Source organism: Salvelinus namaycush, chromosome 21 (genome assembly GCF_016432855.1).
Source record: "Salvelinus namaycush isolate Seneca chromosome 21, SaNama_1.0, whole genome shotgun sequence".
Lineage (NCBI taxonomy): Eukaryota > Metazoa > Chordata > Actinopteri > Salmoniformes > Salmonidae > Salvelinus > Salvelinus namaycush.
Window position 1 is genome coordinate 52,445,480 of NC_052327.1, and position 25,856 is coordinate 52,471,335.

Here is a 25,856-nt window from a genome sequence, read left to right on the forward strand (position 1 = left end):
GTTTGAGGGTATTTTATCAACGAAAGTAGAAATCAGCAATCTTACGAGTAAAGTAGCAAGCCCAGGTTTCAATATGCGATAAGAAATGAATGTGTCATGAAAGAAGCGTGGATATTTGACCTGGCAACGCGGTTTTATGCGCTGACAGAATGGGAGCTGATAATCAGGCTACGAGGTTTTTTTTTAATGAGCTGGTCTCGGAAATAAATTACGAGTCCTCACTTTCTTAGATCGAGTCAAGATCGAGTAAAAATGTATCCGACACCAAGACAATACACTCAATGTGGTCTCAAGACCGAACAGTACAACACTGCTGTCCTGTCCGGTGTGTATGGTAGCCGGTAGCGATCACAGCGAAGGGTGGCGCTATTTCACCTAGTGACCATGGTTGAAATTCTTCTGTCTGAAAATGTTTTTTTGATGACACTGCGGTGGTAGTAGTTAGTAAGCAGCAGCAGTGCTGTGTTCAACTACTTGTGGAAACTTGGAAACTCGGAAATTTCCGACTTGCTAACTGGTTATAGTTATACACGTGCCGTGTTGAACGACTCATCAAGTCGGACATTTCTAAGTGTCATAGTTCCGACTAGCATTTTAACGCGGCCTAAGCAGGCAAGCAACCCTCACGAGCGATCTATTGTGATCATCGGTTCGCACAACTGGTATGTTCTCCTACGGAAAAAGGGAACGGAACACTCGCTACTGATTCTTTTCCACCAGGGTTATAACTTCGAACCCTCAATAGTCATGCTGGAAGCGACACCTTCGCAGATTTAGGCGACATTATCGGAGATAATAAACTAGTACACGCAGACAACAAATTATTCCTCTTTTTACGGCGTGTGGAAAGACTGCATCCGGCCTGAAAAGAAACTCCGAGGACGGGGACACTGGTCGGAACAACGCACATCGTTTCTGGTGAGCGCTATAGTTACATTTTCTTATGGGTCCGATATTGCAACAAATGTTAGCCTACTGTACAAGTGGCTTGGTGATAACGGCTTGCGGTGGCTACATTCATAGAACAACAACGACAAGACACATTCTAACCTGCATTGTCACAAAATGGGGTAACAATGTTTTCTTCACTGCTGTGTGTTTGTCCATGCATTTCAATTTGTTATTGTGGGGAACTGGCTGTTTTCTATTGGAGTTATCCGGTCCTGCCTACTAGGCTTTGGGATGTAAACTGGATACCCTCTCCACTGAGAATAATTACACGTCTAAAAGGCACGCCGCTACTATCATGTTTTATGTGGGATAGATAAGTGTGCACTATTTGGTGCTGAATTCGCAGAAATATGTTCTTGTTTGATAAGGAAAGGTACAATTATTTCCCAAAACAGGGTTTAAGAGGAACCAAAATAAAATATTAATTGAAAACATATTTGGCAAAAAAAACACCACATTATCCCTACTTGTTTAGAATGTAGGCTTATGTGGGCTTGTATTGGGTAAATCCATTTAAATTCAAACACTTTTTGACAGCATCCCTTTTGATATAAACAACATTCCATACGTTTGCCCATGGAAGAAGTGGTCAGAAAGAAAGTTAAATTTTTGGACCTGAATGCCAAAACATTCAAGAGATAAAGCTGCTCAAAGTTGTCACATTTTGCATTCCCCCCCAAACCATGAGACAAAAGTCTTCATCACTGTAAAATATACATTCTTGTTTGATATCATTTATAAGCGTACAAACTATTTGATCTATTTTATTATTTATTGGAAATGTAAAAAAAAAAATGTTTGGGGTAATCTTTAAACAATGTCAAATATTTAAAAAAATGCGTAAGCCACAATTTTTTTCTCATATTATAATAATTCATTTAATTTGTAAAGCGCTTCTCACACCCAAGCCCCCCCCCCCCCCCCCCCCAAAAAAAAACACAATCCAAAACACACAACATAGACCACAAACAAAGCTATATAATGGTGTCGTCAGATCTGAGGGACAAGAAAACATAATTAGCAGAGGTCCTTGAAAGCTTTTCTTAAGCTGTGCCTTAAAGGAGGACAGAGACTCTGCATTATGTTGTTGCTTACACCCTATTTCACATCATCTGAGGTTTTTGTGTTGTGCCTGTCATCGGTTGAGACACAACATGCTCTTGAATACAGGATGAGTGTCATTTCAGTCATAGAAATATAATTAATTCCTACCATTAAAAATGACCGCTGGTCCACCCACTGTTGAATGCCAACTTAAATGGTCACGTCTATTCTATTATCTATATTTCTATGATTACAATAGGTTTCCTATGGATGATTGACAGTATAATTTAAAACAACTGATATTCCCATTCAAGTCAACATTATCTGATGTGTGGACCTCCAACCATCTTTATACCATTTGAATGTTGATGTTAATATCTTATTACCAATTTATTCAAGAGCCTGCTGTCTCAACCGAGGGCAGCACAACACAAACCGTAGACGATGTCAAATAGGATCTAAGCTACAACATCTGTAAATATATTTAAAAAATCGGAGTTTACACGTTTTTTGATAATTGGCGTTAAATGTCCATTTTTATTATGAAAAAAAAATCTGAAACCCTGTTTGTAAACCTTTTTAAATGATATCAATCTAAACCATTTGTCTTTTCCAGTGATGAAGATGTGCAGGGCTCTACAGTGCGACCATTTTACTCGCGTATGTGTAAATAGTTTTCTGTGCGACCTGGAATTTAAATTTAGGACCACCAGTACACCTAGAAAAATGATGGATTCTAGCTTCAATACCTCAAATATTTTTCATTGTGCGCCTACATTTTTTAACTTAGGCACACCTGTGCTCCTTGTAAAAATAAAAGTTCAGTGTGAAGCTATGACATGGATGTCTTATGGTATAGTGGGGTATGCAACATGGGACTATTTTGAGCACCTGTATCTCTTGAATGTGTTGGCGTTCAGGTCCAAGAAGTCACTTTCTGAGCACTTCTATAATGGGCTAATATGTATGTAAGGTTTCGTTCAAATCAAAAAGGGGTGCCGTCAAAAAGTGACTGAATTCAAATGAGTTGACCGTATTATTGTGAAGTGATGGTACCCAACATTAATTTACTTTATATTTTACATCTCTCACGCTTTATATGTTTTAAGTGGACCCCTAGGAAGAGGCGCTGCTGCATGTGCCGTAGTTAATGGGGATCCTAATAATCTAAACTTGTTTGTTTTCCAAAATATTTTCTAGAACAAAATCATTTTTGAATGAAATCCTTTAAAATTAAATCCTTCGTATATATGCCAATCCTCTCCCAGAAGGCTTTAGTTTACCTCTATGTAAAACCTACATTCTGTACATTATATTTAACTCACATTAATAGAGAATGGATTGCATCCAAGATCCCAAAGAAATATTAGTGATTATCTTCACTTTTCTTTTGAATTTGTGTCGTGTGGAGAATGGAGATCAAATCAAATGTTATTTGTCACATGCGCCAAATACAACAGGTGTAGACCTTACTGTGAAATGCTTACTTACAATCCCTTAACCAACAATGCATTTCAAGAAATAGAGTTAAGAAAATATTTACAAAAATAAAGTAAAAAAATCAAAGTAACACAATACATTTACTACATTTACATAACAATAACGCGGCATACAGGGGGTACTGAGTCAATGTGCGGGGGTACAGGTTAGTTGAGGTAATTTGTAAAGTGACTATGCATAGATAATAGGCAGCGAGTTGCAGCAGCGTAAAAACAAAGGGGGGTGTCAATGTAAATAGACCGGGTGGCCATTTGATTAATTGTTCAGCAGTCTTACGGCTTGGGGGTAGAAGCTGTTAAGGAGCCTTTTGGTCTGAGACTTGGCGCTCCGGTACTGCTTGCCAAGCGGTAGCAGAGAGAACAGTCTATGACTTGGCTGACTGGAGTCTTTGACAATTTTTTGGGGTCTAGTATATAGGTCCTGGATGTTAGGAAGCTTGGCCCCAGTGATGTACTGTACCGTCAGATGCCGAGCAGTTGCCATACCAGGCGGTGATGCAACCACTCAGGATGATCTCGATGGTGCAGCTGTAGAACTTTTTGAGGATCTGGGGACCCATGCTTAATCTTTTCAGTCTCATGGTGTAGAGAAGGTGGTGTTGTGCCCTCTTCACGACTTTCTTGGTGTGTTTGGATACAAGGGCGGGGACGATACTAAACTCAGCAAAAAAAGAAACGTCCCTTTTTCAGGACCCTGTCTTTCAAAGATAATTTGTAAAAATCCAAATATCTTCATTGTAAAGGGTTTAAACACTGTTTCCCATGCTTTTTCAATGAACCATAATCAATTAATGAACATGCACCTGTGGAACGGTTGTTAAGACACTAACAGCTTACAGACAATAGGCAATTAAGGTCACAGTTATGAAAACTTAGGACACTAAAGAGGCCTTTATACTGACTCTGAAAAACACCAAAAGAAAGATGCTCAGGGTCCCTGCTCATCTGCGTGAACGTGCCTTAGCTGCAAGGAGGCATGAGGACTGCAGATGTGACCAGGGCAATATATTGCAATGTCCATACTGTGAGATGCCTAAGACAGCGCTACAGGGAGACAGGATGGACAGCTGATCATCCTCGCAGTGGCAGACCACGTGTAACAACACCTACACACGATCGGTACATCCGAACATCACACCTGCGGGACAGGTACAGGATGGCAACAACAACTGCCCGAGTTACACCAGGAATGCACAATCTGTCCATCAGTTCTCAGACTGTCCGCAATAGGCTGAGAGAGGCTGGACTGAGGGCTTGTAGGCCTGTTGTAAGGCAGGTCCTCACCAGACATCACCGGCAACAACGTCTCCTATGGGCACAAACCCACCGTCGCTGGACCAGACAGGACTGGCAAAAAGTGCTCTTCACTGACGAGCCGCGGTTTTGTCTCACCAGGGGTGATGGTCAGATTCACGTTTATCGTCGAAGGAATGAGCGTTACACCGAGGCCTGTACTCTGGAGCGGGGTCGATTTGAAGGTGGAGGGTCCGTAATGGTCTGGGGCGGTGTGTCACAGCATCATCGGACTGAGCTTGTTGTCATTGCAGGCAATCTCAAAGCTGTGCGTTACAGGGAAGACATCCTCCTCCCTCGTGGTACCCTTCCTGCAGGCTCATCCTGACATGACCCTCCAGCATGTCAATGCCACCAGCCATACTGCTCGTTCTCTGCATGATTTCCTGCAAGACAGGAATGTCAGTGTTCTGCCATATCCAGTGAAGAGCCCGGATCTCAATCCCATTGAGCACGTCTGGGACCTGTTGAATCGGAGGGTGTGGGCTTGGGCCAGTCCCCCCAGAAATGTCTGGGAACTTGCATGTGCCTTGGTGGAAGAGTGGGGTAACATCTCACAGCAATAACTGGTAAATCTGGTGCAGTCCATGAGGAGGAGATGCACTGCAGTACTTAATGCAGCTGGTGGCCACACCAGATACTGGCTGTTACTTTTGATTTTGACCCCCCCCCCCCTGTTCAGGGACACATTATTCCATTTCTGTTAGTCACATGTCTGTGGAACTTATTCTGTTTATTTCTCAGTTGTTGAATCTTGTTATGTTCATACAAATATTTACACATGTTAAGTTTGCTGAAAATAAATGCAGTTGACAGTGAGAGGACGTTTCTTTTTTTTTGCTGAGTTGAGTTCACAATATTTTTCCATGGCAAAAATGAAAACACGAAGCAGACAACTCTTTGGTCCTCTGTTGTATGTAAAATATTGTTTGTTTATAGCTTGGAAAATAAATCAATGTGACTCTGGATGATAACATAATGATGTTAGTTGCCAACATTTGGGCAGTTTTCCTAAAGAAGTTAAATCTGCTTTGTTTTGTTTCCTTGTCACGATACAGGTATCGTCCCGGCCCTATGAGATACATGGTGATACATTAGTTGGCATGACAGAGCCTTGCTACTTGGCAGACAGAACCCCGTAGAGCAGCTTTACAGTACAGACTGCAGGAGGGTGTTTCTCTGGGTTCACTTCGAGGATGACTCGAGTGGTAGTCAGTCGTTTTCATGGCATTTCGTGTGTGTGTGGCAGGATGTCCTGAAGGAAGACGTCATTGTTCTGAATGTGATCTCACTCAGCCTGAGGGACAGTGTACACACACACAGGGGAGTTCTGGCCCAGAGCAGGCACTAACTTTACAAAGGAAGTGTAGTCTATAGTGGATCTAGCCTGGAGCTGGTTGTTATAGTGTATTGATTACCGGTATTGTAAAGTTGGAATAACCAGTGTGTGTATATATTGTTACTCCTATGTTGGAGTCAAGACCAGTTGGAAAGTATGTCAACCTGAGTTCATGTTTAGACCTGGTTGTGGGACTGTTATTTTTTGTTTTTGGTGTCAGAAATGTCAAGCTGTTGTGCCTAAAGGCGTCCGTCTGCTTCCTGGCCGAAGCGGTTTGGAAGAGTTTGTACATATGACAACATTTTGTGACGTTTTGTTTGTTTTTGGACTTTGGTGAGGTTTTTTTTCGGCTGTTTGGGGGCACATTTTTTTCTGAAGGCAAGCCAAAGTTCGGAGTTGAAGTCTACGCCCCTTCATCGGTGATTGGTCAACAGTAGGGATTCTTTGTTGTCATTCATTGAGAGATGACTCATTTTCATGCAAATTCTTTCATTGACAAATACTGCACGAAACATCTCAGTTAGATGTAAAATTGCGCGACTAAGATTTCTTCTGCAAAAACATCAAAGTAATGACAGATTTCTTGAGTTATCTGAGATTAATTCAGACTATTTTGAGTTAGCCAGTATTTACTATGGCGTCTCAAAATGGACAAACAGTACTATGACAGATTGAACAATGAGACAGATATTTCACTGGATGTTTAAATGTGAAGTATCTGCTTGGCGTTTCCACTCACTACCAAATATGGTAGTGAGAGGAAGCCCACTGGCGGGCAGTGGCAGAGATGGAACGAGATGGATTGAGCACATTTGTGGATTGAGCACAATGTGCCAATAGGATCTCTCTAGCTCGTGCTTGGCTCTGACTCCATCCTTGTTTGTTCTGCCCACTATGGCTCATTTGTTCCCATAGACCACAGCCTGTCGTTTCCTATCTTGGGTTAGTTAAAATAATCTATTGCCGCTTTTTAAAACGTTTTTCATGCGAAGGTCTTTGAAGGGATTATGTGAGCACATTCGTTCGGCTAGCAGAGTTGGGCTAGGTGCCAGCCGAACTGAACCATTCTGACACCTTAAAGACCCCGGTTATACAGCTGCACAATCGAGAGCTCCATCACCGCCTGGTACAGCAACTTCACCGCCCTCAACCGAAAGGCCCTACAGACGTTGGTGCAGAAGGCCCAATATATCACTGGGGGCCAGCTCCCTGCCCTCCAGGACATCTACACCAGGAGATGTCTGAGGAAGGCCCGAAAGATCGTCAAGAACTCCAGTCACCTGAACCACAGACTTAACTCTATTATCATCTGGCAAGCGGTACCAGAGTATCAGGTCTCGCACCAACAGGCTCCAAGACAGCCTTTACCACCAGGCCATCAGACTGCTCAAAAGCTAAACCTAGCTGTCTCCCTGAACAGTCCTGCACCTTAGTGACTATATGCACCTTAGTGACTATATGCACCTTAGTGACTATATGCACCTTAGTGACTATATGCACTGACTACTTACTCTCACTCACACAATGGAATTGACCCCAGCTGCTGTTCTAATATATACTATTGATTCCACTACCCACTTTATATTTGTAAATACAGTTCATTGCTACTATGCATAGCTGAAAATCTGTCCATGATCATTTAGCCCACGTTGTTCATAATTTTTGATTGGAGGTCAATGAGTGTTGAGTTTGGTCAACAAAATATGTAATTGCTAATTTGGTACGTGAGACTTATTTGATAGAATAAAATATATTTTTTTATTTAACCAGGCAAGTCAGTTAAGAACAAATTCTTATTTACAATGACGGCCAAGGAACAGTGGGTTAACTGCCTTGTTCAGGGGCAGAACGACAGATTTTTACCTTATCAGCTCGGGGATTCGATCTAGCAACCTTTCGGTTACTGGCCCAAAGCTCTAACCACTAGGCTACCTGCCGCCCCAGTAATGGTTAGGTTGCTACGAATGCACTGATATAAGTGCGTGGCATTTCGGAAACTTTGGGGGGGAAAAGACAATCTGAGTTTTGCCTGGTGTCATAGAGATAGATGACTCATTATGGATATAACCCATTTTAGCATGGACTTTGCCATTGAGGGTTCCACCATTTTAAAATAGTCAACTGGGTAGGGATTCCTATGAGTTGGAAGAAATCAGCCAATGAAGAAGAAAATTGACTACATTAAAATGGAGATAGCTTTGATGCTATCACAGATGCTATAATGGTACAGATACAAAGATGAGTCGATCTCTCTCATTGGCTAGAATGGTCCCACCTGATCTTGGTTCCCCCTGCATGCCTTCATCTTTAAGGACATGTATTTCCATTGTTAGAGCAGTCACATGTCTATCTTGTCACTATAGACAATCTTTGGTAAAGCGGTGGTTGGAAAATGTGTAAATTGTCTTTGATACTCTGATTGGTTAGAGATGATACTGATTGGTTAGAGATGATCCTATCGCTGATGACTTTGTTTTGTCCAACACCTCTCGTGCCCCTCATCACCACAAACGACTTTCACTGATGGCAGTCTCAGACTAAAGTATGTAGTGAACAACAGAGTAACAAAGAATTTAGTGTGAGTCGTCAGGCTATGCCAAAACTCCATCCCACACAAAACAGGCTGAATTTTCAAGCTGTCTTTTTAAACAGCTCTTACACTGAAAGGGTATTATCATCAGTTTCACAATTTTAGAGTATTATTTCAATCTCAGTGTGGAATAATTTCTATAAAACATAGGAAAATCACATTTGTTACTGCACTGGGCCTTTAAGCAGACAGACCAATGACAGCTAGCTGAAGGTTAGTGTCGCCTCTCACTTGTCCCCAACAGAGCAGCTGCCATGACACACGCGCGCGCACACACGGAACCCACACCACACACTCCCCATTCCTGTAACTCTGGTCTATAAATAACCATTCATACCAAGTCTTCCTCTTTCTCTGCTGCATTAACATAATAGCATTCTGCCACCCAGGCTCCCAATGCAGCCCCTCCTGAAATGCAGTTGCCATAGACAACAAATCTTAGTGAGCAAATTTAGCTCCCAGGCCTGTCACCCAACTCTCTCAATTTACGGTCAGCCTGAAAAACAGACGCACACACACATCGAGCTCCGTACCGCATCGCCATGTACCTCCCAAATGTTGTAACAATGTGGAGGGCTCTGTATAGCTCCGCATTGACATGATTGATTGACGGTAGGTGGGGGCGGGACATCCTGTATAAACACAAACTCACTTCCTTGACAACAGCTCTGCGCTGCTCCGCGAAGCGCAAGAAGTATGAATGACCTGACTTCTGCCGTATCACTGAAAATGCTGCACGGTCAATGCAGACGTCGGATTGACCATGCGCCCACATACACAAAGTACTTCTCCTCAAAATGCGCTCTCTCCTGCCAGTTTGTGCACTTTCATTGTTTTAATAACTTAATTGTGTGAATTGTTTGATTGTTAGTGTATGTCAATTCCCCATTGCATATATCACCCGAGTACATTTAATGTCATGCTCTGATCCAGAGGAATTGTCATAAAATAGGCCTACTTCTTATCAGTACTTGACTTACACTGAAATAGGTTCCGGTACTCATTTTGGTTGCTGGTACTGTTTATATTTAGGTGCAGGAGCTCCACAATACTTTTGAGTTAATATTCTATAAGAGGAACAGGAGCTCAAGCAGTTGAACATTTGGGGCGGCAGGTAGCCTTGTGTTTAGAACATTGGGCCAGTAATGAAAAGGTTGCAAGATCGAATCCCCGAGCTGACAAGGTTGACTAGAAATCTGTCGTTCTGCCCCTGAACAAGGCAGTTAACCCACTGCTCCCTAGTAGGCCGCCATTGAAAATACACATTTCTTCTTACCTGACTTGCCTAGTTAAATTTAAAAAAAATAATGTTATTCTATTTTAAGTTCCTTGCAGACAGGCCATGTGTAGCCAGGATATTTTCTAACTGCAGGCTGCAATGTTTTTATTTGTTGGCTTTATGTAGGCTATTTTTTACATATTTACATACATACACATGAGAAAGGTTGCCGACTCCTCGTGTAGCCTATTACCTGGCAACTTTAGAGTAATGGCAGAATCTGTGAAATCCAGCATGCAGGAGCGTAATCCAGCAGGCAGGAGCGTAGACCAGCAGGCAGGAGCGTAGACCAGCAGGCAGGAGCGTAGACCAGCAGGCAGGAGCGTAGTCCAGCAGGCAGGAGCGTAGACCAGCAGGTAGGAGCGTAGACCAGCAGGCAGGAGCGTAGACCAGCAGGCAGGAGCGTAGACCAGCAGACAGGAGCGTAGACCAGCAGGCAGGAGCGTAGACCAGCAGGCAGGAGCGTAGTCCAGCAGGCAGGAGCGTAGTCCAGCAGGCAGGAGCGTAGTCCAGCAGGCAGGAGCGTAGTCCAGCAGGCAGGAGCGTAGTCCAGCAGGCAGGAGCGTAGACCAGCAGGCAGGAGCGTAGACCAGCAGGCAGGAGCGTAGTCCAGCAGGCAGGAGCGTAGTCCAGCAGGCAGGAGCGTAGACCAGCAGGCAGGAGCGTAGACCAGCAGGCAGGAGCGTAGACCAGCAGGCAGGAGCGTAGACCAGCAGGCAGGAGCGTAGACCAGCAGGCAGGAGCGTAGTCCAGCAGGCAGGAGCGTAGTTGGCACACGCTTGATTCTTATTTTATTAAACCGTAAGTTTGAAGAATCAGACAAGCTCAATGCATATAGTTGATTGTATTAAAACACATAGGGTGTGTCGGTCTATATATGGAAAAATACACTTAAAAATACATATATTCTATTGGTCGAAAGAGCAGACGACTTTCGGTCAACCAATATTTTTTTTTAGTCTGGGACAGCCTCACAGTACAGGCAACTTTACTCCAGCAGGAGAAGGCTGGGTCTGGGGTGAAAACAGCCTCTCTAAAGCTATTAGGGTATATCCCAAATGGCACTTTGTTCCCTATTTAGTGCACTACTTTTGACCAGAACATCTAAAGCGGCTTCCTATTCCCTACATAGTTGGATGAGGGTGTAATTTGTGAGTCAACCCTAAAGGCCTACAGAGAACAATGTCTGTGTTTTGAGCCTCTGATATTCTGGCTCCCACCTGCCCTTACTGTCGATAAGGAAGCTCACACACCTTTGTGTATGTGACTGACGGCTGTGAAACACTGGCAGACAGGCCGGAGCTGTTATGTGGACGAGAGGGGGAGAGAAAGGCTGATAATTGGTGGCCTCTGTGATGATAATGTCGTTGCCTTTTGTCTCGTGTGTGTGTGTGTGTGTGTGTGTGTGAGTTGCTGGCTGTTGTGCTTTGTGACTCTCCACAAGGCCAGGGTCTTTGATGAAACCACTCCTGAGTGATTATCTCATTATGAACAAAGCGAAGGCCAGATTACCAAACAGATTTCTCTGGTTATGTCTTAAATGGCACCCTGTTCCCTATTTAGGGCACTACTTTAGACCAGAGCCCTGTGGGAATAGGGACCCATTTGGGATGTAGGCTATCTCTAGCTTGATCTCCATTATGAACAAAGGAACACGGATGTTTCCTCCTGCTTTCCTTTCTGTTTATATGTTGAGCTGGTACACAGCTGGCTAGTGAACAGACAGATCGCATCAGTCCTAGGATTCAGCTGTGTATTTAAGCAATAAGACACGAGGGGTGTGGCCAAATCAAATTCTGTTGGTCACATGCACATATTTAGCAGATGGTATTGGTCACATGCACATATTTAGCAGATGGTATTGGTCACATGCACATATTTAGCAGACGGTATTGGTCACATGCACATATTTAGCAGACGGTATTGGTCACATGCACATATTTAGCAGACGGTATTGGTCACATGCACATATTTAGCAGACGGTATTGCGTGTGTAGGGGAAAGGCTTGTGTTCCTAGCTCCAACAGTGCAGTAATATCTAATAATACACAACAATACACACAAATCTAAAAGTAAAATAATGGAATTAAGAAATATAGAAATATTAGGACGAGGAATGTCGGAGTCCGTGTGTGTGTGTGTTTGTGTGTGTGTGTGTGCACTGCTGAGTATTTCTGTCTGCAATAAAGCCCTATTGTGGGGGGGATAATTCTGATTGGATGGGCCTGGCTGCCAAGTGGGTGGGCCTGTGCCCTCCCAGGCCCACCCATGGCTGCATCCCTGCCCAATCATGTGAAATCCATAGATTAGGGCCTAATTTATTTATTTCAGTTGACTAATGTCCTTATATGTACTGTACTGTACTGTACCTCAGAGTTCTCTCCTACTATCCAGGTCTGTACCCAAACAATTTGAATTTCTACTTTTAAAAATCCACCTCTCTAAAAACAAATCTCTCACCGTTGCCGCCTGCTATAGACCACCCTCTGCCCCAGCTGTGCTCTGGACACCATATGTGAACTGATTGCCCCCATCTATCTTCAGAGCTCGTGCTGCTAGGTGACCTAAACTGGGACATGCTTAACACCCCAGCCATCCTACAATCTAAGCTTGATGCCCTCAATCTCACACAAATTATCAATGAACCTACCAGGTACCACCCCAAAGCCGTAAACACGGGCACCCTCATAGATATCATCCTAACCAACTTGCCCTCTAAATACACCTCTGCTGTTTTCAGCCAAGATCTCAGCGATCACTGCCTCATTGCCTGCATCCGTAATGGGTCAGCGGTCAAACGACCTCCACTCATCACTGTCAAACGCTCCCTGAAACACGCTCCCTCATCCCGTCAGTAAAGGATGCCTGGTTATTTAAAAAAATGCCTTCCTCACCATCTTAAATAAGCATGCCCCATTCAAGAAATTTAGAACCAGGAACAGATATAGCCCTTGGTTCTCTCCAGACCTGACTGCCCTTAACCAACACAAAAACATCCTGTGGCGTTCTGCATTAGCATCAAACAGCCCCTGTGATATGCAACTTTTCAGGGAAGTTAGAAACCAATATACACAGGCAGTTTGAAAAGCCATGGCTAGCTTTTTCAAGCAGAAATTTGCTTCCTGCAACACAAACTCAAAAAAGTTCTGGGACACTGTAAAGTCCATGGAGAATAAGAGCACCTCCTCCCAGCTGCCCACTGCACGGAGGATAGGGAACACTGTCACCACCGATAAATCCACTATAATTGAGAATTTCAATAAGCATTTTTCTACGGCTGGCCATGCTTTCCACCTGGCTACCCCTATCCCGGTCAACAGCACTGCACCCCCCACAGCAACTCGCCCAAGCCTTCCCCATTTCTCCTTCTCCCAAATCCAGTCAGCTGATGTTCTGAAAGAGCTGCAAAATCTGGACTCCTACAAATCAGCCGGGCTAGACAATCTGGACCCTTTCTTTCTAAAATTATCTGCCGAAATTGTTGCAACCCCTATTACTAGCCTGTTCAACCTCTCTTTCGTGTCGTCTGAGATTCCCAAAGATTGGAAAGCAGCTGCGGTCATCCCCCTCTTCAAAGGGGGGGGACACTCTTGACCCAAACTGCTACAGACTTATATCTATCCTACCCTGCCTTTCTAAGGACTTCGAAAGCCATGTCAACAAACAGATTACCGACCATTTTGAATCCCACCGCACCGTCTCCGCTATGCAATCTGGTTTCAGAGCTGGTCATGGGTGCACCTCAGCCACGCTCAAGGTCCTAAACGATATCTTAACCGCCATCGATAAGAAACAATACTGTGCAGCCGTATTCATTGACTTGGCCAAGGCTTTCGACTCTGTCAATCACCACATCCTCATCGGCAGACTCAATAGCCTTGGTTTCTCAAATGATTGCCTCGCCTGGTTCACCAACTACTTCTCTGATAGAGTTCAGTGTGTCAAATCGGAGGGCCTGTTGTCCGGACCTCTGGCAGTCTCTATGGGGGTACCACAGGGTTCAATTCTTGGGCCGACTCTCTTCTCTGTATACATCAATGATGTCGCTCTTGAGTCTCTGATCCACCTCTACGTAGACGACACCATTCTGTATACTTCTGGCCCTTCTTTGGACACTGTGTTAACCTCTCTTGGGTACGTGAGACGTTAGCGTCCCACCTCTTCAACAGCCAGTGAAACTGCTGGGCGCCAAATTCAAATACAGAAATACTCATTATAAAAATTCAGAAAACAAAACATATTTTACATAGGTTTAAAGATTAACTTCTTGTGAATCCAACCAGGGTGTCATATTTAAAAAATGCTTTACGGCGAAAGCATACCTTACGATTATTTGAGAACATAGCCCACTAGACAAATCATTACAAACAGTAACCAGCCAAGTAGAACAGTTACACAAGTCAGAAATAGAGATAAAATGAATCACTTACCTTTGATCTTCATATGGTTGCACTCAGCAGACATTCATTTACTCAATAAATGTTCCTTTTGTTCGATAAAGTCTCTTTATATCCAAAAACCTCAGTTTTGTTCGCTCGTTTTCTTCAGTAATCCACAGGCTCAAACGCAGTCAAAACAGGAAGACAAAAAAATCCAAATTGTATCCGTAAAGTTCATAGAAACATGTCAAACGATGTTTATATTCAATCCTTAGGTTGTTTTTAGCCTAAATAATCGATAATATTTCAACCGCACAATAACGTCGTCAATTTAAAAGGTAAACAAGAAACGCACTCTCTCGGTCTCGCACATGAAAAAGCTCTGTGACACTTTAGGGTCCACTCATTCAGACTGCTCTTACTTCCTCATTTTTCAGAATACAAGCCTGAAACAATTTCTAAAGATGGTTGACATGTAGTGGAAGGCATAGAAACTGCAATTTGATTCCAAAGTCAATGGATACTGTAATGGCATTGAATAGAAAACTACAAAACCAAAAAAAAAAACTACTTCCTGAATGGATTTTTCTCAGGTTTTTGCCTGCCAAATCAGTTCTGTTATACTCACAGACACTATTTTAACAGTTTTGGAAACTTTAGAGTGTTTTCTATCCAAATCTACCAGTTATATGCATATCATATCTTTTGGGCCCGAGAAGCAGGCAGTTTAATTTGGGCATGCATTTCATCCAAAATTCCGAATGCTGCCCCCTACCCTAGAGAAGTTAACAACTCTCCAGACGAGCTTCAATGCCATACAACTCTCCTTCCGTGGCCTCCAACTGCTCTTAAATGCAAGTAAAACTAAATGCATGCTCTTCAACAGATCGCTGCCTGCACCTGCCCGCCCGTGCAGCATCACTACTCTGGACGGTTCATAGAATATGTGGACAACTTCAAATACCTAGGTGTCTGGTTAGACTGTAAACTCTCCTTCCAGACTCACATCAAACATCTCCAATCCAAAGTTAAATCTAGAATTGGCTTCCTATTTCGCAACAAAGCATCCTTCACTCATGCTGCCAAACATACCCTTGTAAAACTGACCATCCTACCGATCCTCGACTTCGGCGATGTCATTTACAAAATATCCTCCAAAAACCTACGCAATAAATTGGATGCAGTCTATCACAGTGCCATCCGTTTTGTCACCAAAGCCCCATATACTACCCACCACTGCGACCTGTACGCTCTCGTTGGCTGGCCCTCGCTTCATACTCGTCGCCAAACCCACTGGCTCCAGGTTATCTAAGTCCCCCCTTATCTCAGCTTGCTGGTCACCATAGCAGCACCCACCTGTATGTAGCACACGCTCCAGCAGGTATATCTCTCTGGTCACCCCCAAAGCCAATTCCTCCTTTGGCCGCCTTTCCTTCCAGTTCTCTGCTGACTGGTTTTCTGATCCACGCGCCCACCTTTAATCTGCATCTGTGACCAACGGATGCATATCTGTATTCCCAGTCATGTGAAATCCATAGATTAGGGCCTAATGAATTTATTTAAATTGACTGATTTCCATATATGAACTGTAACTCCAGTAAAAGCTTAGAAATTGTTTCATGTTGCATTGACAATATATTGTTCAATGTAGATCTACATTGGGTTAGGGGGAAGGGAAGGAGTGAATTGGAAGCGGTTGAGAGACACGTGGTTTATCTAGGAGTTTGTCTGGAGTTGAACAACTACCTGTATTGCTACAGTGTCAAAATACAGAATGAGCGTCAAGGGACACGACTATCTCTGTAAATGGTACTTGGTCTAAGGCTTTCTCTTTCCCGTGCTCTCGTCTGCCAAGTCGCTGCCCCCTAGTCTCTTCTTCTGCCTCCTCCCCTCCCCACCACTCATCTCTAGCTCGGTCGTCACCCGTGTCAGAGGGTCTGAGTGGCGCTGGCACCAGAGTGCTGATGTGTTGGCAGAAATGTGATGACAGTAGTCACCTTTGACAGACTGTGTGTGTGGACTAATGATAACAGGGTCTTGGTCGGTCCTCAGAGAAAATAAGACTCAAAGTTGATTAACGCCGCTGCTATAGCAACGACCGCTCTGAGTGACAGCTAGTGTTAAATGCCTGTCTTGCCACAGACTGAGCTCTCTCTCTCTCGCTCTGTTCCCCCCCCGCTCTCTCTCGCTCTGTCCCCCACCCGCTCTCTCTCTCTCTCTCGCTCTGTCGCCCACCCGCTCTCTCTCTCTCGCTCTGTCGCCCACCCGCTCTCTCTCTCTCTCTCGCTCTGTTCCCCTCCGCTCTCTCTCTCGCTCTGTCCCCCACCCGCTCTCTCTCTCTCTCGCTCTGTCCCCCACCCGCTCTCTCTCTCTCTCGCTCTGTTCCCCCCCGCTCTCTCTCTCGCTCTGTTCCCCCCCGCTCTCTCTCTCGCTCTGTTCCCCCCCCGCTCTCTCTCGCTCTGTTCCCCCCCCCCGCTCTCTCTCGCTCTGTTCCCCCCCCCCGCTCTCTCTCGCTCTGTTCCCCCCCCCCGCTCTCTCTCGCTCTGTTCCCCCCCCCCGCTCTCTCTCGCTCTGTTCCCCCCCCCCGCTCTCTCTCGCTCTGTTCCCCCCCCCCGCTCTCTCTCTCGCTCTGTTCCCCCCCCGCTCTCTCTCGCTCTGTTCCCCCCCCGCTCTCTCTCTCTCGCTCTGTTCCCCCCCCGCTCTCTCTCTCGCTCTGTTCCCCCCCCGCTCTCTCTCTCGCTCTGTCCCCCACCCGCTCTCTCTCTCGCTCTGTTCCTCCCCGCTCTCTCTCTCTCTCTGTTCCCCCCGCTCTCTCTCTCTCTCGCTCTGTTCCCCCCGCTCTCTCTCGCTCTGTTCCCCCCCGCTCTCTCTCTCTCTCGCTCTGTTCCCCCCCCGCTCTCTCTCTCTCGCTCTGTTCCCCCCCGCTCTCTCTCTCGCTCTGTCCCCCACCCGCTCTCTCTCTCTCTCGCTCTGTTCCCCCACCCGCTCTCTCTCTCTCTCGCTCTGTTCCCCCCCCCGCTCTCTCTCTCTCGCTCTGTCCCCCACCCGCTCTCTCTCTCTCGCTCTGTTCCCCCCCCGCTCTCTCTCTCGCTCTGTTCCCCCCCCGCTCTCTCTCTCGCTCTGTTCCCCCCCCGCTCTCTCTCTCGCTCTGTTCCCCCCCGCTCTCTCTCTCTCGCTCTGTTCCCCCCCCCGCTCTCTCTCTCTCGCTCTGTTCCCCCCCCGCTCTCTCTCTCGCTCTGTTCCCCCCCCCCGCTCTCTCTCTCTCGCTCTGTTCCCCCCGCTCTCTCTCTCTCTCGCTCTGTTCCCCCCGCTCTCTCTCGCTCTGTTCCCCCCCCGCTCTCTCTCTCTCGCTCTGTTCCCCCCCGCTCTCTCTCTCGCTCTGTCCCCCACCCGCTCTCTCTCTCTCTCGCTCTGTTCCCCCACCCGCTCTCTCTCTCTCTCGCTCTGTTCCCCCCCCGCTCTCTCTCTCGCTCTGTCCCCCACCCGCTCTCTCTCTCTCGCTCTGTTCCCCCCCCGCTCTCTCTCTCGCTCTGTTCCCCCCCCGCTCTCTCTCTCGCTCTGTTCCCCCCCCGCTCTCTCTCTCGCTCTGTTCCCCCCCGCTCTCTCTCTCGCTCTGTTCCCCCCCGCTCTCTCTCTCGCTCTGTTCCCCCCCGCTCTCTCTCTCTCGCTCTGTTCCCCCCCCCCGCTCTCTCTCTCTCGCTCTGTTCCCCCCCCGCTCTCTCTCTCTCTCGCTCTGTTCCCCCCCCCCGCTCTCTCTCTCTCGCTCTGTCCCCCACCCGCTCTCTCTCTCGCTCTGTCCCCCACCCGCTCTCTCTCTCGCTCTGTTCCCCCCCGCTCTCTCTCGCTCTGTCCCCCACCCGCTCTCTCTCTCTCGCTCTGTCCCCCACCCGCTCTCTCTCTCTCTCGCTCTGTTCCCCCACCCGCTCTCTCTCTCTCTCGCTCTGTTCCCCCCCCGCTCTCTCTCTCGCTCTGTCCCCCACCCGCTCTCTCTCTCTCGCTCTGTTCCCCCCCGCTCTCTCTCTCGCTCTGTTCCCCCCCCGCTCTCTCTCTCGCTCTGTTCCCCCCCGCTCTCTCTCTCGCTCTGTTCCCCCCCGCTCTCTCTCTCGCTCTGTTCCCCCCCGCTCTCTCTCTCGCTCTGTTCCCCCCCGCTCTCTCTCTCGCTCTGTTCCCCCCCGCTCTCTCTCTCTCGCTCTGTTCCCCCCCGCTCTCTCTCTCTCGCTCTGTTCCCCCCCCCGCTCTCTCTCTCTCGCTCTGTTCCCCCCCCGCTCTCTCTCTCTCTCGCTCTGTTCCCCCCCCCGCTCTCTCTCTCTCGCTCTGTTCCCCCCCCGCTCTCTCTCTCGCTCTGTCCCCCACCCGCTCTCTCTCTCGCTCTGTCCCCCACCCGCTCTCTCTCTCGCTCTGTTCCCCCCCGCTCTCTCTCGCTCTGTCCCCCACCCGCTCTCTCTCTCTCGCTCTGTCCCCCACCCGCTCTCTCTCTCTCGCTCTGTCCCCCACCCGCTCTCTCTCTCTCGCTCTGTCCCCCACCCGCTCTCTCTCTCTCGCTCTGTCCCCCACCCGCTCTCTCTCTCTCGCTCTGTCCCCCACCCGCTCTCTCTCTCTCGCTCTGTCCCCCACCCGCTCTCTCTCTCTCGCTCTGTCCCCCACCCGCTCTCTCTCTCTCGCTCTGTCCCCCACCCGCTCTCTCTCTCTCGCTCTGTCCCCCACCCGCTCTCTCTCTCGCTTTGTTCCCCCCCGCTCTCTCTCTCTCGCTCTGTCCCCCACCCGCTCTCTCTCTCTCGCTCTGTCCCCCACCCGCTCTCTCTCTCTCGCTCTGTCCCCCCCCGCTCTCTCTCTCGCTCTGTTCCCCCCCGCTCTCTCTCTCGCTCTGTCCCCCCCGCTCTCTCTCTCGCTCTGTCCCCCCCCGCTCTCTCTCTCGCTCTGTTCCTCCCCCGCTCTCTCTCTCTCTCGCTCTGTTCCTCCCCCGCTCTCTCTCTCTCTCGGTCCCCCCCCCGCTCTCTCTCTCTCTCGGTCCCCCCCCCGCTCTCTCTCTCTCTCTCGCTCTGTCCCCCCCCCGCTCTCTCTCTCTCTCGCTCTGTCCCCCCCCGCTCTCTCGCTCTGTTCCCCCCCGCTCTCTCTCTCGCTCTGTCCCCACCCGCTCTCTCTCTCTCGCTCTGTCCCCCCCGCTCTCTCTCTCGCTCTGTCCCCCACCCGCTCTCTCGCTCTGTTCCCCCCCCCGCTCTCTCGCTCTGTTCCCCCCCGCTCTCTCGCTCTGTTCCCCCCCCGCTCTCTCGCTCTGTTCCCCCCCCGCTCTCTCGCTCTGTTCCCCCCCCGCTCTCTCGCTCTGTTCCCCCCCCGCTCTCTCGCTCTGTTCCCCCCCCGCTCTCTCGCTCTGTTCCCCCCCCGCTCTCTCGCTCTGTTTCCCCCCCCCGCTCTCTCGCTCTGTTTCCCCCCCCCCCGCTCTCTCGCTCTGTTTCCCCCCCCCCGCTCTCTCGCTCTGTTTCCCCCCCCCCGCTCTCTCGCTCTGTTTCCCCCCCCCCGCTCTCCTCGCTCTGTTTCCCCCCCCCCGCTCTCTCGCTCTGTTTCCCCCCCCCGCTCTCTCGCTCTGTTTCCCCCCCCGCTCTCTCGCTCTGTTTCCCCCCCCGCTCTCTCGCTCTGTTTCCCCCCCCCCGCTCTCTCGCTCTGTTTCCCCCCCCCCCGCTCTCTCTCTCGCTCTGTCCCCCCCCCGCTCTCTCTCTCGCTCTGTCCCCCCCCCGCTCTCTCTCTCTCGCTCTGTCCCCCACCCGCTCTCTCTCTCTCGCTCTGTCCCCCACCCGCTCTCTCTCTCTCGCTCTGTCCCCCACCCGCTCTCTCTCTCTCGCTCTGTTCCCCCCCGCTCTGTCCCCCGCCCGCTCTCTCTCTCGCTCTGTTCCCCCCCGCTCTCTCTCTCTCGCTCTGTTCCCCCCCCGCTCTCTCTCTCTCGCTCTGTTCCCCCCCGCTCTCTCTCTCTCGCTCTGTTCCCCCCCGCTCTCTCTCTCTCGCTCTGTTCCCCCCCCGCTCTCTCTCTCGCTCTGTTCCCCCCCCGCTCTCTCTCTCGCTCTATTCCCCCCCCGCTCTCTCTCTCGCTCTGTTCCCCCCCCGCTCTCTCTCTCGCTCTGTTCCCCCCCCGCTCTCTCTCTCGCTCTGTTCCCCCCCCGCTCTCTCTCTCGCTCTGTTCCCCCCCCCCGCTCTCTCTCTCGCTCTGTTCCCCCCCCCGCTCTCTCTCTCTCTCTGTTCCCCCCCCCCGCTCTCTCTCTCTCGCTCTGTTCCCCCCCCCCGCTCTCTCTCTCTGTTCCCCCCCCCCCGCTCTCTCTCTCTGTTCCCCCCCCCCCGCTCTCTCGCTCTGTTCCCCCCCCCCCCGCTCTCTCGCTCTGTTCCCCCCCCCCCCGCTCTCTCTCTCTCGCTCTGTTCCCCCCCCCGCTCTCTCTCTCTCGCTCTGTTCCCCCCCCCGCTCTCTCTCTCTCGCTCTGTTCCCCCCCCGCTCTCTCTCTCTCTCGCTCTGTTCCCCCCCCGCTCTCTCTCTCTCTCGCTCTGTTCCCCCCCGCTCTCTCTCTCGCTCTGTTCCCCCCCCGCTCTCTCTCTCGCTCTGTTTCCCCCCCCCGCTCTCTCTCTCGCTCTGTCCCCCACCCGCTCTCTCTCTCGCTCTGTCCCCCCCCCGCTCTCTCGCTCTGTTCCCCCCCCGCTCTCTCGCTCTGTTCCCCCCCCGCTCTCTCGCTCTGTTCCCCCCCCGCTCTCTCGCTCTGTTCCCCCCCCCGCTCTCTCGCTCTGTTCCCCCCCCCGCTCTCTCGCTCTGTTCCTCCCCCCGCTCTCTCGCTCTGTTCCCCCCCCCGCTCTCTCGCTCTGTTTCCCCCCCCCGCTCTCTCGCTCTGTTCCCCCCCCCGCTCTCTCGCTCTGTTCCCCCCCCCGCTCTCTCGCTCTGTTCCCCCCCCGCTCTCTCGCTCTGTTCCCCCCCCCGCTCTCTCGCTCTGTTCCCCCCCCCGCTCTCTCGCTCTGTTTCCACCCCCCGCTCTCTCGCTCTGTTTCCCCCCGCTCTCTCGCTCTGGTTCCCCCCCCCGCTCTCTCTCGCTCTGTCCCCCACCCGCTCTCTCTCTCTCGCTCTGTTCCCCCCCGCTCTCTCTCTCGCTCTGTTCCCCCCCGCTCTCTCTCTCGCTCTGTTCCCCCCCGCTCTCTCTCTCTCGCTCTGTCCCCCACCCGCTCTCTCTCTCTCGCTCTGTTCCCCCCCCGCTCTCTCTCTCTCGCTCTGTTCCCCCCCCGCTCTCTCTCTCGCTCTGTTCCCCCCCCGCTCTCTCTCTCGCTCTGTTCCCCCCCCGCTCTCGCTCTGTTCCCCCCCCGCTCTCTCTCTCGCTCTGTTCCCCCCCCGCTCTCTCTCTCGCTCTGTTCCCCCCCGCTCTCTCTCTCGCTCTGTTCCCCCCCGCTCTCGCTCTGTTCCCCCCCCGCTCTCTCTCTCGCTCTGTTCCCCCCCCGCTCTCTCTCTCGCTCTGTTCCCCCCCCGCTCTCTCTCTCGCTCTGTTCCCCCCCCCGCTCTCTCTCGCTCTGTTCCCCCCCCGCTCTCTCTCTCTCGCTCTGTTCCCCCCCGCTCTCTCTCTCTCGCTCTGTCCCCCCCCGCTCTCTCGCTCTGTTCCCCCCCGCTCTCTCTCTCGCTCTGTCCCCCCCCCGCTCTCTCTCTCGCTCTGTCCCCCACCGCTCTCTCTCTCGCTCTGTTCCCCCCCCGCTCTCGCTCTGTTCCCCCCCCGCTCTCTCTCTCGCTCTGTTCCCCCCCCGCTCTCTCTCTCGCTCTGTTCCCCCCCCGCTCTCTCTCTCGCTCTGTTCCCCCCCGCTCTCGCTCTGTTCCCCCCCCGCTCTCTCTCTCGCTCTGTTCCCCCCCCGCTCTCTCTCTCGCTCTGTTCCCCCCCCGCTCTCTCTCTCGCTCTGTTCCCCCCCCCGCTCTCTCTCTCTCGCTCTGTTCCCCCCCCGCTCTCTCTCTCTCGCTCTGTTCCCCCCCCCGCTCTCTCTCTCTCGCTCTGTTCCCCCCCCGCTCTCTCTCTCTCGCTCTGTTCCCCCCCGCTCTCTCTCTCTCGCTCTGTCCCCCCCCGCTCTCTCGCTCTGTTCCCCCCCGCTCTCTCTCTCGCTCTGTCCCCCCCCCGCTCTCTCTCTCGCTCTGTCCCCCACCCGCTCTCTCTGTCCCCCACCCCGCTCTCTCGCTCTGTTCCCCCCCCCGCTCTCTCGCTCTGTTCCCCCCCCGCTCTCTCGCTCTGTTCCCCCCCGCTCTCTCGCTCTGTTCCCCCCCCGCTCTCTCGCTCTGTTCCCCCCCCCGCTCTCTCGCTCTGTTCCCCCCCCCGCTCTCTCGCTCTGTTCCCCCCCCCGCTCTCTCGCTCTGTTCCCCCCCCCCGCTCTCTCGCTCTGTTCCCCCCCCCGCTCTCTCGCTCTGTTCCCCCCCCCGCTCTCTCGCTCTGTTCCCCCCCCGCTCTCTCGCTCTGTTTCCCCCCCCCGCTCTCTCTCTCGCTCTGTCCCCCCCCCGCTCTCTCTCTCGCTCTGTCCCCCACCCGCTCTCTCTCTCTCGCTCTGTTCCCCCCCGCTCTCTCTCTCGCTCTGTTCCCCCCCGCTCTCTCTCTCGCTCTGTTCCCCCCCCGCTCTCTCTCTCGCTCTGTTCCCCCCCCGCTCTCTCTCTCGCTCTGTTCCCCCCCCGCTCTCTCTCTCGCTCTGTTCCCCCCCCGCTCTCTCTCTCGCTCTGTTCCCCCCCCGCTCTCTCTCTCGCTCTGTTCCCCCCCCGCTCTCTCTCTCGCTCTGTTCCCCCCCCGCTCTCTCTCTCGCTCTGTTCCCCCCCCGCTCTCTCTCTCTCGCTCTGTCCCCCCCCGCTCTCTCTCTCTCGCTCTGTTCCCCCCCCGCTCTCTCTCTCTCGCTCTGTTCCCCCCCGCTCTCTCTCTCTCGCTCTGTCCCCCCCCGCTCTCTCGCTCTGTCCCCCCCCCGCTCTCTCTCTCGCTCTGTCCCCCCCCCGCTCTCTCTCTCGCTCTGTCCCCCCCCCCGCTCTCTCTCTCGCTCTGTCCCCCACCCGCTCTCTCTCTCGCTCTGTCCCCCACCCGCTCTCTCTCTCGCTCTGTTCCCCCCCGCTCTCTCTCTCGCTCTGTTCCCCCCCGCTCTCTCTCGCTCTGTTCCCCCACCCGCTCTCTCTCTCTCGCTCTGTCCCCCACCCGCTCTCTCTCTCTCGCTCTGTTCCCCCCCGCTCTCTCTCTCGCTCTGTTCCCCCCCGCTCTCTCTCGCTCTGTTCCCCCCCCGCTCTCTCTCTCTCTCGCTCTGTCCCCCGCCCGCTCTCTCTCTCTCTGCTCTGTCCCCCGCCCGCTCTCTCTCTCTCTCGCTCTGTCCCCCGCCCGCTCTCTCTCTCTCTCGCTCTGTCCCCCCCCGCTCTCTCTCTCTCGCTCTGTTCCCCCCCCGCTCTCTCTCTCTCGCTCTGTTCCCCCCCCGCTCTCTCTCTCGCTCTGTTCCCCCCCCGCTCTCTCTCTCGCTCTGTTCCCCCCCCGCTCTCTCTCTCGCTCTGTTCCCCCCCGCTCTCTCTCTCGCTCTGTTCCCCCCCCGCTCTCTCTCTCTCGCTCTGTCCCCCCCCGCTCTCTCTCTCTCGCTCTGTTCCCCCCCCGCTCTCTCTCTCTCGCTCTGTTCCCCCCCCGCTCTCTCTCTCTCGCTCTGTTCCCCCCCGCTCTCTCTCTCTCGCTCTGTCCCCCCCCGCTCTCTCTCTCTCGCTCTGTTCCCCCCCGCTCTCTCTCTCGCTCTGTCCCCCCCCCGCTCTCTCTCTCGCTCTGTCCCCCACCCGCTCTCTCTCTCGCTCTGTTCCCCCCCCGCTCTCTCTCTCGCTCTGTTCCCCCCCGCTCTCTCTCTCGCTCTGTTCCCCCCCGCTCTCTCTCTCGCTCTGTTCCCCCCCGCTCTCTCTCTCGCTCTGTTCCCCCCCGCTCTCTCTCGCTCTGTTCCCCCCCGCTCTCTCTCGCTCTGTTCCCCCCCGCTCTCTCTCGCTCTGTTCCCCCCCGCTCTCTCTCTCTCGCTCTGTCCCCCACCCGCTCTCTCTCTCTCGCTCTGTCCCCCACCCGCTCTCTCTCTCGCTCTGTTCCCCCCCGCTCTCTCTCGCTCTGTTCCCCCCCCGCTCTCTCTCTCGCTCTGTCCCCCGCCCGCTCTCTCTCTCTCTCGCTCTGTCCCCCGCCCGCTCTCTCTCTCTCTCGCTCTGTCCCCCGCCCGCTCTCTCTCTCTCTCGCTCTGTCCCCCGCCCGCTCTCTCTCTCTCTCGCTCTGTCCCCCGCCCGCTCTCTCTCTCTCTCGCTCTGTCCCCCGCCCGCTCTCTCTCTCTCTCGCTCTGTCGTCCCCGTCCCCCCCGCCCGCTCTCTCTCTCTCTCGCTCTGTCGTCCCCGTCCCCCCCGCTCTCTCTCTCGCTCTGTCGTCCCCCCCACCCGCTCTCTCTCGCTCTGTTCCCCCCCGCTCTCTCTCGCTCTGTTCCCCCCCGCTCTCTCTCGCTCTGTTCCCCCCCGCTCTCTCTCTCTCGCTCTGTCCCCCACCCGCTCTCTCTCTCTCGCTCTGTCCCCCACCCGCTCTCTCTCTCGCTCTGTTCCCCCCCGCTCTCTCTCGCTCTGTTCCCCCCCCGCTCTCTCTCTCGCTCTGTCCCCCGCCCGCTCTCTCTCTCTCTCGCTCTGTCCCCCGCCCGCTCTCTCTCTCTCTCGCTCTGTCCCCCGCCCGCTCTCTCTCTCTCTCGCTCTGTCCCCCGCCCGCTCTCTCTCTCTCTCGCTCTGTCCCCCGCCCGCTCTCTCTCTCTCTCGCTCTGTCCCCCGCCCGCTCTCTCTCTCTCTCGCTCTGTCGTCCCCGTCCCCCCCGCCCGCTCTCTCTCTCTCTCGCTCTGTCGTCCCCGTCCCCCCCGCTCTCTCTCTCGCTCTGTCGTCCCCCCCACCCGCTCTCTCGCTCTTTTATTTCAGGTCATGAAACATGGGACCAAAACTTTACATGTTGCGTTTATATTTTTGTTCAGGTCTGTAAGGTGTACGTACACTGTCTAGACCCTTCAAATATGCAAATTCAGGAAGTGGATTTAGGGGTGCGTTAAGCAGAGCACTGTCAGATACTGTATGTTATATTAAAATATGTTATATAGAACAAACATGCCGCTCTGATATGTAAAACAACAAATCATCACAGCTCTATTCATGACATTTCTATCTACAACGTTTGCCTATACTGAACGTGGCCCCACTCTCTCTCTGTATGGTAGACGACATGTTCTGTTGCCATGCTCAACTAATCTTTCCTCTACTCCTGCCTGTTCTGTGTCTCCAGCTCAGCTCTCCTCTACTCCTGCCTGTTCTGTGTCTCCAGCTCAGCTCTCCTCTACTCCTGCCTGTTCTGTGTCTCCAGCTCAGCTCTCCTCTACTCCTGCCTGTTCTGTGTCTCCAGCTCAGCTCTCCTCTACTCCTGCCTGTTCTGTGTCTCCAGCTCAGCTCTCCTCTACTCCTGCCTGTTCTGTGTCTCCAGCTCAGCTCTCCTCA

At 52.0% G+C, this 25,856-nt stretch overlaps 1 protein-coding gene across 1 annotated transcript in view; it reads left to right on the forward strand.

Moving 5' to 3' along the window:
• Window positions 1-644: 644 nt before the first annotated feature.
• The window catches only part of LOC120066486 (cyclin-dependent kinase 17-like), a 59,577-nt gene continuing 34,365 nt past the window's right edge, over window positions 645-25,856 (forward strand). Inside the window, exon 1 of the mRNA XM_039017890.1 lies at window positions 645-918. The gene's annotated coding sequence lies outside the window, so the exon portion shown is untranslated. The remainder of the gene's footprint in view (window positions 919-25,856) is intronic.